The sequence below is a fragment of the Alosa sapidissima genome, chromosome 20 (assembly GCF_018492685.1).
Source record: "Alosa sapidissima isolate fAloSap1 chromosome 20, fAloSap1.pri, whole genome shotgun sequence".
Taxonomy (NCBI): Eukaryota; Metazoa; Chordata; class Actinopteri; order Clupeiformes; family Clupeidae; genus Alosa; species Alosa sapidissima.
Genome location: NC_055976.1, coordinates 18,019,073 through 18,024,072, shown reverse-complemented (window position 1 = coordinate 18,024,072; position 5,000 = coordinate 18,019,073). Strand labels below are relative to the sequence as shown.

The 5,000-nt window shown below is 47.8% G+C and overlaps 1 protein-coding gene and 1 long non-coding RNA gene across 3 annotated transcripts in view; one reads left to right on the top strand and one right to left on the bottom strand.

The window, feature by feature from the left end:
* Positions 1 to 5,000, top strand: part of apba2b (amyloid beta (A4) precursor protein-binding, family A, member 2b) — a 107,542-nt gene that overhangs the window by 35,725 nt on the left and 66,817 nt on the right. The gene's annotated exons all lie outside the window — the stretch shown is intronic.
* The window catches only part of LOC121693878, a 26,321-nt gene continuing 25,755 nt past the window's right edge, over positions 4,435 to 5,000 (bottom strand). The window contains exon 4 of the long non-coding RNA XR_006025611.1: positions 4,435 to 4,446. This is a non-coding gene — a long non-coding RNA (uncharacterized LOC121693878). The remainder of the gene's footprint in view (positions 4,447 to 5,000) is intronic.

The window sequence follows — 5,000 nt, the reverse complement described above, 5'->3', positions numbered from 1 at the left end:
TGGCTATATTTGCATAGAGATGGTGAATGCTACTGTTAGCAATGTGCCTCTTGTCCCCCTGCACTGGTGGCCATTGTACTGTAACTCCTATCTGAGTGTAATGTCTCTATAGGGGATGCAAATACGGAACAGAGCTGTATGGAGACTGGGGCTGATGGAGACACAGTGTTGAAACACACAAGCACACACACACACACACACACACACACACACACACACACACACACACACACACACACACACATGCGCACACGCAGGCTCTGTGTCCCGTGCAAATCGATCCCCGTCTCCACAGCCAACCCTCAGACACCGCAGTGGACCAGGACACATAACAACCCAGCACAGAGGACGACAAAACAAAAACAACACTTTCCGCACGGACGGCCACTTCTTCTGCGTCCCCTCTCTTGTACAATACTAAAGAGTACACAGCTGATTGAGTGGGTGAAGGAACAGCAGCAGAGAAAAGGAACTGAAGTTCCAGTGGCTGGGCTTGCCTTGGCTGTGATGACAGGTTATTTGCGCTGCAGTGTATTGTGGGTAGAAAGGATTTCATTATGATGCGATCACTGCCTGGGTCCCCATGTGCCAATCAAAGCCAGCGTAGCTCCTGCTGCAGTCTGTCCACACACACACACTCACATGCATACACACACACACACACACACACGCACACACGCACACACACGCACATGCACACACACACACACACACACACACACACACACACACACACGCGCGCACATGCACACACACAAACACACACACACACACACACACACACACACACTCAGGCAGTTAGATCAGAACTATCTGATGCAAAGGACAGGCTGATCGTACAGGCTTATCAAACAGAAATCACCCCCCCCCCCTCTCTCTCTCTCTCTTTCTCCCACATCTCCTTCTCTGATCCCTCCATCTCTCAGGAGTAAAGGGATGAAGGGATGATAGTCTTAAGGGAGGATAACAAGGCTAGTCTTCTTCCTCTCTGGTTCTCAGCGCGTGGCAGGAAGAGAGTAAGCCTCTCCTGTCATCAGCTGTACCCTTCCATGCGCAAAGCTCCGGTTCCATCAGTGTGTTCCTCTACGGATCCCAGCGGAACGCCTCCAGGAAATGGTGCTGGTGCGATTCGGTTCTTTCTAGAGCCATGCGTTTTTACGTAACCTTTAGAATGAGTCTCAGAAGTCTGATGGTTCAGATGTATACTAATTGGTTTTCATGGTTGTGGTACGTTTGTGTGGGCGAGCTTGTGGGACGAAGGACTTCTTTTGTGTGTGTGTGCCCTTGCACTGTGTCCCTCTATGTGTGAGTGTAAGTACGTGGGTGAGTGAGTGCAGACATGTGTTGTTGCTTTGATTGCAGGGAGTGCGGAGGTGTACATTTGTGTTTGTATGTCTGTGGGAATTTACTGCATAATATTTTTGCAGTTAACTGTGTGCACACTTATGTATGTGTGTGTGTGTGTGTGTGTGTGTGTGTGTGTGTGTGTGTGTGTGTGTGTGTCTGTATATGTGTGTGTGTGTGTGTGTGTGTGTATATGTGTGTGTGTGTGTGTGTGTGTGTGTGTGTGTGTGTGTGTGTGTGTGTGTGTGTACAGGCACTCATGCATGTACTGTGTGGTTAAAGTGTCTCAGGCAATTTGGGTGTGCTGGAGACAAAACTGTTGGACTACATGAACTGTGTCTCTGGGGAACCTTGTAAACAAACAAAACAACATTTCAATACTTCAGACAAATAAAATTATTGTCCTCTCCATTTCTCTCTTTCTCTCTCTCTCACACACACACACATACACACATACAGACACACACACCACACGCACGCACACACACCTCTCTAAATGTATCTTTTTCTCTCTGTCTCCCACACACACAATCTCAGCCCAGTTTCCCCGTTATGGAATTAATCTCTCTCTCTACCTCTTATTTTCTCGGTGATGTCCATGTTTAAAATATCTGTTGAAACAAAAATTGTGGTTGAGTATCCTTATGTTTATCTTTATGGTATTTAGTAACGCTTTGTCCAAAGCGACGCACAATGACATCTATCACTCCTCTTCCGCTATCTATCTTCCTCCTCCTCCTGCTCTTCCTCCCTGTGTCTGCTGCATGTCCTGTGGTCTCCTGATCCCACAGCATGAATAGAGGATCAGAGAGAAGAGAGCTGAGGTGCAGCTGGACTGGCAGATAAAGAGCTTCTAGTCTCCACCTCATGCTGGAGAGGATTGGACTCACAGGGACTTTATGTAGTGTGTGTGTGTGTGTGTGTGTGTGTGTGTGTGTGTGTGTGTGTGTGTGTGTGTGTGTGTGTGTGTGTGTGTGTGCGTGTGTGTGTGTGTGTGTGTGTGTGTTTGTGTGTGTGCGTGTGTGTGCGTGTGGGCACATTTTAGTCTGGATGTCTGTCTGTTTTTCTGTCTGTGCCTGTTTAACTAGTGTAGCATGTAGATATCATGCCATTTATAAATGGTACCGCTGCTGCCATCATGAATCTCTTAGTCCTCTGTCTCTTCTGTCCATGATAGCCAACACATGTGCTCTCTGTCTCTTCTGTCCATGATAGCCACCACATGTGCTCTCTTAGTCCTCTGTCTCTTCTGTCCATGATAGCCAACACATGTGCTCTCCTGCCTCCATCTCTCTTTCTCTTTCTTTCTGTATCTCTCTCTCTCTCTATTCAGTTCAATTCAGTTCAATTCATGAAAGCTTTATTGGCCTGAATGTTACAGTAACATTATTGCCAAATCTCAATTACACACACACATAGAAGGACAAATATGTTCAACATACAACTGAGAAATTAAGACAGACAATGAAATGATGTTTTCTTCTTCTCTTTGGCTCTTTACCTCTGGGGCCATGTGTTCTTATTTTTATCTTATTACACGGCTCTTCACAAGGCAAGTAGAACGCTCCATTGACTTGAATGGGATTTCCCAAAGTTCTAGCGGTCATTATTTTCGAGGAAAGGACCTCTGAACAAAATAATGACTGCTGTCAATGGCAACGGAGTTTGTGCTTTTAATTCAGGTCTTTCATATCATTACGCAAGGACTGGAACTTCATTCAAAAGTGAAATCAGACAGTTGATCAGCTGTGTTCTAAAGAATGTTTGATTGGCCCCAGCTGTGGTGCAACTGGCTGGGGCACCTGCACTGTACGCCGGCGACCCGGGTTTGATTCCCGCCCCGTGGTCCTTTCCGTATCCCACCCTGACTCTCTCTCCCACTCACTTCCTGTCACTCTCCACTGTCCTATAATTAAAGGCATAAAAAGCCCAAAAAAATGTACTTCAAAAAAAAAAAAAAAAATGAATGTTTGATTCAAGTCCAGAGTGTGTTGTTGCAAACTATTTGTTTCAGCAAATGCCACGATGATCGGTAACAAATAGGCTAGGCTATGTTGGCTAAAGTCATATCGTGGGGAATTTATTATTTCGTTTTGGCAAGTAGCTGCTGCGTGTCGGGGTCCGGTTCGCCCTGTCGGGACTTATTTTCCCAATAATGACCGGCGTTCTATACATTATCCCTTACTTATAATTCTGCTCTGCTATCTCTCTCAAGTCTATGCTCAATGCTCCATCCACACACACACACACACACACACACACACACACACACACACACACACCACACTCACACACACACACACACACACACACACACACACACACACACACACACACACACACACACACACACACACACACACACACACACACACACACACACACACACACACACACACACACACACACACACACACACACACACACACACACACACACACACACACACACACACACACACACACACACACACACACACACACACACACACACACACACACACACACACACACACACACACACACACACACACACACACACACACTCTCAAGTCTCTCTCCCTTCTCTCTTTGGTTTGCTGTATTTCTCCTCCTTCTCTTTTTACATCCTTGTGTGTTTTTCTCTCCATGCCCTACTCATTCCAGCCTCTCTCCCACTCTCTCTTCTCCTCTCCTCTCCTCTCCCACTCTCTCCTCTCCTCTCTCTCTCCTCTCCTCTCCTCTCCTCTCCTCTCCCACTCTCTCTTCTCCTCTCCTCTCCTCTCCCACTCTCTCTTCTCCTCTCCTCTCCCCTCCTTTCCCAATCTCACCTCTCCTCACCCCTCCTCTCCTCTCCTCTCCCACTCTCTCCTCTTCTCTCCTCTCCCACTCTCTCCTCCCCTCTCCTCTCCTCTCCTCTCCCCTCCTCTCCTCTCCTCTCCCCTCCCACTCTCTCCTCTCCTCTCCCCTCCCACTCTCTCTTCTCCTCTCCTCTCCTCTCCCACTCTCTCCTCTCCTCTCCTCTCCCACTCCTTTCCCAATCTCACCTCTCCTCACCCCTCCTCTCCTCTCCTCTCCTCTCCCACTCTCTCCTCTTCTCTCCTCTCCCACTCTCTCCTCCCCTCTCCTCTCCTCTCCTCTCCTCTCCTCTCCTCTCCTCTCCTCTCCTCTCCCACTCTCTCCTCTCATGTCTCTCTCTGTTTTCACCTCCACATCTTACGTCTCTCTTCCCCACATCTCTATAGGGTGTAGTGGGGTGGTTCCATCAGTAATGTGTGCAGTGTGTGGATGATGTTTTCATGAATCCTTTTGGGGCTCATGGGATATTTCATCACACTCACCCAGGAGCTCTTCAGCCAGTTTATGTGCCTATGCTCAATGCTCCATCCACGCACACACACACACACACACACACACACACACACACACACACACACACACACACACACACACACACACACACACACAGACGCACACACACACACACACACACACACACACAGATGGGGGAAAGTCCAAGGTACCATCCTCAAAAAGGGGAATGTACTGGACAGAAGCAGTGATACATCTCTCTCTCCATCTCTCCCTCCTTTCACTTCTTCTCTTGCTCTCTCTCTCCCTGTATGATTTATATAAACATCACACACACACACACACACACACACACACACACACACA